Source organism: Arachis stenosperma, chromosome 4 (genome assembly GCF_014773155.1).
Source record: "Arachis stenosperma cultivar V10309 chromosome 4, arast.V10309.gnm1.PFL2, whole genome shotgun sequence".
Taxonomy (NCBI): domain Eukaryota; kingdom Viridiplantae; phylum Streptophyta; class Magnoliopsida; order Fabales; family Fabaceae; genus Arachis; species Arachis stenosperma.
In genome coordinates, this window is record NC_080380.1 from 30,744,977 (window position 1) to 30,753,077 (window position 8,101).

At 35.5% G+C, this 8,101-nt stretch overlaps 1 long non-coding RNA gene across 1 annotated transcript; it reads right to left on the reverse strand.

The window, feature by feature from the left end:
- Positions 1-2,174: 2,174 nt before the first annotated feature.
- LOC130972960 (uncharacterized) lies at positions 2,175-7,646 on the reverse strand. Its single transcript, XR_009083967.1, has 3 exons — positions 6,661-7,646; positions 6,425-6,576; positions 2,175-3,573 (listed from the first exon to the last, which is right to left on the reverse strand). It is a non-coding gene; the product is annotated as an uncharacterized LOC130972960 (long non-coding RNA).
- Positions 7,647-8,101: the final 455 nt, after the last annotated feature.

An 8,101-nucleotide genomic window follows, 5' to 3' on the forward strand; every position in this document is an offset into this window, starting at 1 on the left:
TTCTATAAAAATCTTATAAAAATAAAATTATTGAGAATATTAGAGTAAAAGTATGGTATAAAAAGAATATTAAATTAATATTCTCAAGTTATTACTTAAAATTTTAAAAAAAATGTAACATATTTGATTAAATATTTATATATATAATTTATATTTTCTTTGGTAATAGAATAATGAGTAACGATGAATTTCAAAAGGCAAAAACATCATGGCATATGAAGACCAGTAAACAATTTATCCAAGCATGCTTGGATAAAGTTGCTAAACAGCAGCAACGTAATAGAACCACTCAATTTAATTAAAAAAATAGAAAACAATATGATAAAATTCAATTAAAAAATAAGTGGGATAATCTTAAAAAAGAATGGTCAATATGGTACAAGTTTGTTGGCAAAAAAACGGGATTAGGATAGAATTATACTAAACCACCAAATGAATTGTGGGAGAGAAAACAATTAGTACGTACTAACTTATTATTAAAGCAAAAATTTTAAGATTAATTTTGGTAATGAGTCTTGTGTTGATTAGTTGTTATCAAAATGCAGGAAATCCTTTATATGAAAAATTCAGAAATAAATGACTTCCTTTTAAAGATGAGTTAACTACATCATTTAAAGATGTTATGGCTGATGAAAAATTTGCTTAAACTCTCTTATCTGGGATGTTACCTAGTGACATAGAAGAAGATGGTGATGGATATCAACCATACTTTAAGGAATGTCATGTTGATATAGAAGAAGGTCTAGAGATAGTGAATAAGGTATAGGTGCTAATGTGGGAGTTAGTATTGAATTTCAACACATAAATCTTAGTTCTTCTCAAGAAAAATAATAGCCAAGAGTATGAAAAAAATAAAGAGAGATGTAGTTTGTGAAACAACAAAAAAGAAGAAAAACTTTAAAGTCCCTGCCTCAAAGCAAATTGCAGATGCAATAAGTAGAATTGCTTCTGCATCTGAATCACGCTCAACTATTGTGTCCACATTTTTAGTACCCAGTGTATCTACTGGAGAAGTAATGGATAATATTCAAAAGATGAAAATGGTCACTAGTGATCCCGATTTTCATAGTTATTGTCAACTAATGATGTTTAAACCTGCTAGAGAAATATTTATATCTTTAAAAGGATATAAGTAAAGATTATATGCAGCATATAATCTACTACCATTCATGCAAAACTAATTTTTGTTTGGTGACTTTTATGCAAAATTAATTAAGTTATTATTGTACTCCATTTTAATTTGGCCATGAATTTTTTGTTATACTAGGATAAGACAATAGAAAAATTTGTGTGTTGCTTATGTATCATTTTATAATATATTGCTTGTGGTACTTAATTATTGTTCTTATTATATACATTTTATTTCTTAGCTTAGTATTGTTATGTTCATAAGAATTTATTTATATTCTATGTAAGACTTAATTTTTGGCCATTAATTTGAAATGAAGTTGGAGTATTTGTTTGAAAAGTATAAAAAAGAACGACATGAAGAATTAAAATTACTTTCCATTATAGAAGAAGATACAGATGAGATTGAAAATATTTCTACATTGATTGGTTAATATGCAGTCAATTATTTGTACAAAAAACCATGCAGGATTAGTGAACAAATAGATTATTTATAGGTGCAAGAAATTTTACGTGGTCATGGCATTCGTTGTTATGAAATGTTTCGGATGGAAAAACATGTTTTTTTTTTCAATTGTGTGATGAATTAGTTGAGCAAGGATTAAAATGTACAAGGCAAATGGGAGTTCAAGAAATGGTTGCAATGTTCTTAAATACTGTTGATCATAGAGTGGGTAATAAGATGATACAAGAAAGGTTTCAACATTCTTAAGAGACAGTAAGTAGACATTTTCATAAGGTATTGGTTGCTTGCTTGTGTAACACCCTAACTACCAAGGCTCACGCTTCCTGCTGCGTGGCTCTGATAGCTCGGACATTACGACGACACTTATACTATTTAATACTAAAATATGAGTCTGTTTAAAACTTTAAACCGCAATACCGCTCCCAAAATTACTTTCGTTCGATAACGTACATCCATAGATACCATACAACTTACAAAAACCCACAAAGATATATATATATATATATATATATATATATATATATATATATATATATATATATATATATATATTACAAGCATTAATCAATACAATGCCTATCCCTCTTACAAAATATGTAAAGATAAAGGCGAGGGGTGAGAATATCATCCTCGAAAGGGTTCTCAATAGAGGGTTTTTTGGGAATTACTATAATAGGATACGTGAAGATAAAGTGTACCAGCGATTAATAACCGTCTTATGCCTCTTTTCAAAAACAACGGTTTACAATAAAAGTAAAGTCAGAAATCTTTTCTGAAAGAGGAACAGTTCAATTCTCCAAAAACTCAAAAACCTTTCAAAAAGGTTTATCTATACTGAACCAAAATAGCTTTTCATATTCTTCCAAACCAGAAATACGAAACCGAAACCAACCATCAGTCCATCTCATTTCAACCACGGCCCTAGGCCCAAACAATCCAACAATAGCCAATCCACCACAATCCAATAGAGTTTCCGTCGCAAACACAAATAGGAAGGTTCAAGCACAAACAAACAGTTATAACAAGTAGAACAATTAGCAGTTAATCACAAGTAATCATAAAGGCAAACCAAGTACAATATGCACACCCAAATAATGTCACATAGATGCATATGATGCATGCCTGTCCTAGTGGCTGATAATATCATCTGTCGGTTATATAGCCAACCCGACAAGTCCTGGTAGCTAACCATTGGACTGTCCCTCTATCGTGTTTCCCCAACTCGAGTTACACTCAACATAATCATGATCATAATCGTGATCCATATCCATCACCCTCACTGGTGAATATTCACGGGGGCGAGCTCATCCGGGACTTTCATAGTGCCCGGTCACCCTAACGACATAGGGTCAACAGAGCTTTGAGTCTCCACCTGGAGCACGTGGTGGCTAGCCACTGCTTTCTCCCAGGGAAACTCGTATCTCCGATAGTGGAAGTACAACATTCACATTTCATTCAATAGCATATATGCATTCATTCTCAGCCATGGATCAACATCCATCTTAGCCATCCAGCTTAAATTCATAATTCATAGGCAGCCATATGGCTCATAACTCATTCGGCAATCAGCCATAATTCAATAGCATACATGTAACGACCCAACTTCCAGAACGTCATGATCGTACCGAAAGTAAGGCGTTACCAACCTGCTTTCCTTTATTAACTATTTACTATTGAGCCTCTAGTTCGATATCGCGATCCAGTTTTAGTAAAAATATCAGAAAATTTTGTTTTTATTTATCAAGTCATATAGCAAACATCACCAAATAATAATAATCACATAATTACTAATAATAATATCTGTCATACACAAGATTTCAAATAAAACTTAGATACAAATCCTATCCCTCTGTGTAAAATAAAAACTAAAATAACAAGGGCGAGGGAATTCTATGAAAGCAACTCAATTCAAGAACTTAACTCATAAATAAGGTCTAACAATCGCCCCAGCTTCACACTGTGTCTTTGAACCTGTATCACTGAAAGGGTGGAAGATTTTGGGGTGAGAACAAACCACATGTTCTGAGTAGGGAATGGGAATGCCATAAAAGTAATGATTAATATGCAAATAATTAACATACCCAAGAAAACTACATTTTTATCAAGACTCTTTGAAAAATACTACTCTTGGTTTTACTTTAGCTAGTTAATTACATCTTTCAAAATTATAAACTCAAAACAAATTCTAAAATATAATTGGTCACATTAACAATTTATCAGCCACAAACAGCATTGCTCAATCACTGCAACAACTAAATAAATCAGCAACATAAGTATATAGCCGAACCAAAATTCACGGATGTCACTCCTCAATACTTTACTAAGATCACAGCTTCAACAAAAATATTCAATCAAACACACAGACAAGTCACCAAGACAAATAGTACAATCACAAGGAAGTACAACGAGCAAACCCAATCAAATGCAAATGCACACACAAGGATGATGCATGTCTAGTCCTAGTGCAGGTAATGAGCTCATCTGTCGGTTACTAACCCGCTCCCGACGTTATCCAGCAACCTTTGTCTGGATAAGGCTTTCCTATTGGCTATACCACTGTGTACAGGAAATAACCCCTCTGCCACCACAGGGTCCACTGCACACAGGAAATAACACATCTGCCACTGCAGGGATGTATGCCGAACCACCTTCTGTATACAGGAAATAACCCCTCTGCCACTACAGAAATGGAACAGGTGGTCACGGTACTCTGTAGCAGGAAATAACTCCTCTGCCTTACAGAATCAAAATATAAATCTGTACCGCAGGAAAGCGTTCTCAGTGGTCACACCACCATCTATCTGACTGCCTTCACGCAGCAGATCATCACACAAATATTTCAGGAGTTGCCATAATGCAACAAATGAATAAACACATCTCTTGGGTTGCCTCAAGCAACAAATGACCTTTCAACAGGTCCTCTGCTTTTTATTCTCTTTTATAATCATAAATACGCAAGCGGGACAAAACCCTCGTCCTTGCCAACAATTTCATAAACTGAATACTTTTCCTCAAAAGAATCAATGTAATTATCATCATAAGTTATCATTCTCATTATTCATCTCCAGTTACATATTTTTATACAATATCTTTCTTTTTCTTTGTTCAATCATGTTGTACAAACTTTACGACTTCCACTTTTGCAACCTCTTAACTCGAACCAATTTTAAAACTATTTTCTAGTTTAATTTTCTTTCAAAAGACTCGAGAAAATCATTTATTTTAAATTCGCTAAATACTTTTCAAAACATCACCCTCTTACTAAAAAGTAACCATATAAAACTCTTTTTCAAGTTTACTAACTTCCCAAAGACTCAAAAACCGTCTCTCTTTACCATTCAATTCAAATATTATATATATATATTCATTAAACTTCTAAAAAGTAATCCTTTATTTCAAACCCCAAGCATAACTCTCTTCATATTGAATAAATCTCAAAACATAACTTCTTTTATAAATAATTCAAACTTGAACATAAACCTTTTCTTGGTAATTCAAATTCAAAATAATATAATTCTTTTCTTACCTAAATAAAACTCAAATAATATAATTTTTCAAGTTCAAATCTTCTAAAATAACTTTTCAAATGAAACTTCAGAGTTTAGAAAAATTTCAGCAACACCTCCCCTAAAACTCGAACTTAGCCACCCTTACGGGTTCCCTCTTTCTCCACAAATCACCAGTCCTTTTCCCAACAATCTTCAAACAGATAATTCTCAATCAATTAGACATTCACAATTCATAGTTTTTAACAAATCAATCATACTCCACAATTCCAACTAATCCATCAATCCAACTCCAATTTCATCAATTCATATTTACTTTTCACATATCATGGAATCCTTTCAAAATTAAACTCAATCAACTAGTAATCCCAAAAATCAGCCTTTCATAATTCTAATTATTTTAATGTCATTTACTCTTTAGCAAAGTTACTATTTAGTTTTAAAAGTCAAATTTGAAGAGAATGATTTGGTAGTTAAACTTCAATCTTTCAATCGTTCTCAAACTTAATTCTAATTAATTATAAATCAACTTTAGCAACCATCAAAGCCAATTCCAATCAATCGTTATCAGTATCACAGCCGTTCCATTACATCAGATAACTAAAAACAACAAGCACTTATTCTTAATAACCAGAATACAGCCACAACTTAGCCAGAATTAATCTTACCAATTAATCAATAACTCGCAGCAACAGAACCAGTCACAATCACAGCCCCATTTCAACTAATTTCAACCCGTCACAAGTCCATTTCACAGCCATTCCAATATATTAAAATTCTAATTCAATATCAAACAATTCAAAATAACTCACTCAAGATCAAAGCCTCAGCCAACTCATCACAAAAAAAATCAGTAATTCAAATTACAATTCACAACCAGATTTCAACCAATTCAGCAATATTACATAAGATCAGAATTTCCAACAAATCCACTACCGTTACACTATATCAAATAACCAGCACATCATTCAATTCAATATAAATCCGTCAAAGATCAGAATTTCAGTCAGTTTGCAATCATCAAGCAAACCAACCAATGGCAACCAGCTCAACATAATCAAATAGCAGGATTCTCAGTAATTCTAAACAATTAGAAAATCGGTAATAGTTACAGCCTCAAATCAAAATCAATATCATCAGTTTAATCACCGTTCACAACCACATTTAATTCGAATCATAACTCAGTAAAATCACAATAGCTAACCATTCTCAAACACATTTCAAGTCATTCTTATCAATTAAGAAATTCTTAACTATTATTAACCATTTGCTCTTATCCAATAACTTTGTAGGCATTCTAAATTAAAAACGTTAAATCCCCTACCTCAGTTAGTCGAAATCCACAAAATTAAACGTGACTCCAACTTCGTTCTAACTCGCATCAGCAACAACAGCAGCTTTAACAGTTTCCTGATGACATCAACAGTATCCCCTATGATAGTTCTAGCAGTAAACAGGGAAAATAGAGATGCAACACTGAACAAAAATATAGGTTTCCTTAGTTAGAACAGGTGAAAAACATAGGAATAGGATAGAAGCAAAGCAAGGATCAAAGCTCACGGTCTCAAAAATGGAGGAATTGGAACCAAATCAATAGCTTCAATGGCAGCTCTGATGGTGGCAGAGGCTCCGGCAGCTGCGAGAACCAGAACCAGAAGCAAATCCGAGCAAGCCTCCCTTCCAAACCTCCAAAAGCAACACCAGTTCCAACAAGGCTCGACGGTGGTAGCGGCCGACTTCAGTGCTGGCGACACCGGGCAGAATGGTGACGGTAAAAGCTCGGCGTGGTGGCTGGTCTTCAGCAGCGATGGCGACAACAACGATCCCAGTTTCTCCTCTTCGTGTTCTTCTCTTCCTGTAGTAATTCCCGCATCAGCATCACAAGCCCAAAGAGCAGGGAGTAGCAGAGCTCAGCCACGGTGAAGCAGGGCAGCACAACGGCGGCCAAGCATAGCCCCTCAAGCGGCGGCAGTTTCGACGAAAACGGCGCCGACGACGCGAGCACGGCTGGGCACGGTGGTTGAACCCCAGCTCAGCCTCCGAGCTCTCTGTCTCCTCTCTTCCCGAGTTCCATCTCTCTGAATTTGCTATAAGTGGCGGCAGCTGGCTCTGTGACGAGGACGACGGCGGGGACGCGACGACAGCTACTGGACACGGCGCCTTCTCCCCTGATCTGGTTTGTGCTCATCTCTCCCTTTCTCACCTGGCTCCCTCTGCGAACATCCTTTCCTCGCAAAATGGCGGCAGCATCGCGGAGCTTCGACGGCAGTGACGCGGGTGGCATCTCGCGGGGCTGACGACGGCGTCCTCTTTGTCGGCGATAATGACGGCGGCAATGGCGAGGCGGGCTGCGCGTGGTGCAGCTCCGTTCACTAGGCGTGGGTGTGTGACAGAAGGGGTGTGGGCTGAATGAGTGTGGTGTCCTGAGTGTATGTGTGTGCCGCGGTGAAGCTGAGGGAGAGAGGGTAACTCTGTACGCTTGTGATGAGGGTGACGGCGCTGAGGAGAGTGGGGGAGGGTTAGGATTTATGATTGCAAATTTAGGGTTCCAATTTGGGAAATTAGGTTTCTGAGTTTGATTTGGGAATTAGGGTTAGAAATTAGAAATTTTATAAAGTAATATGGATAGATATGAATAGATATTTTGATAAAATTAAAGGGTAGAGTAATTTTAGAATCAAATATACTCTCTAAAAAATATTTAGGAACATTATTTATCAACATAAGGCGAAAGCTAGTACACTCCAGGTAAAGTAGGGAGTGCAACACTCTTTAAAAATTAACCTATTATCAAAAGTTATCAGGTAAATTAAATTTATTTATTATTGTTATTATTTTTTTTTTGTCATGGGCTGAACAAACAAAACGGCACTAATAAAAATACTAATTCCCTCATTTAACACACGGACGACCTTTACACCACAAAAATACTCAGAAAAATTTGATTGAATTCATCCATTACTCTATTATTGTCGATGTGATGTCTTCAAGCATTTTCACT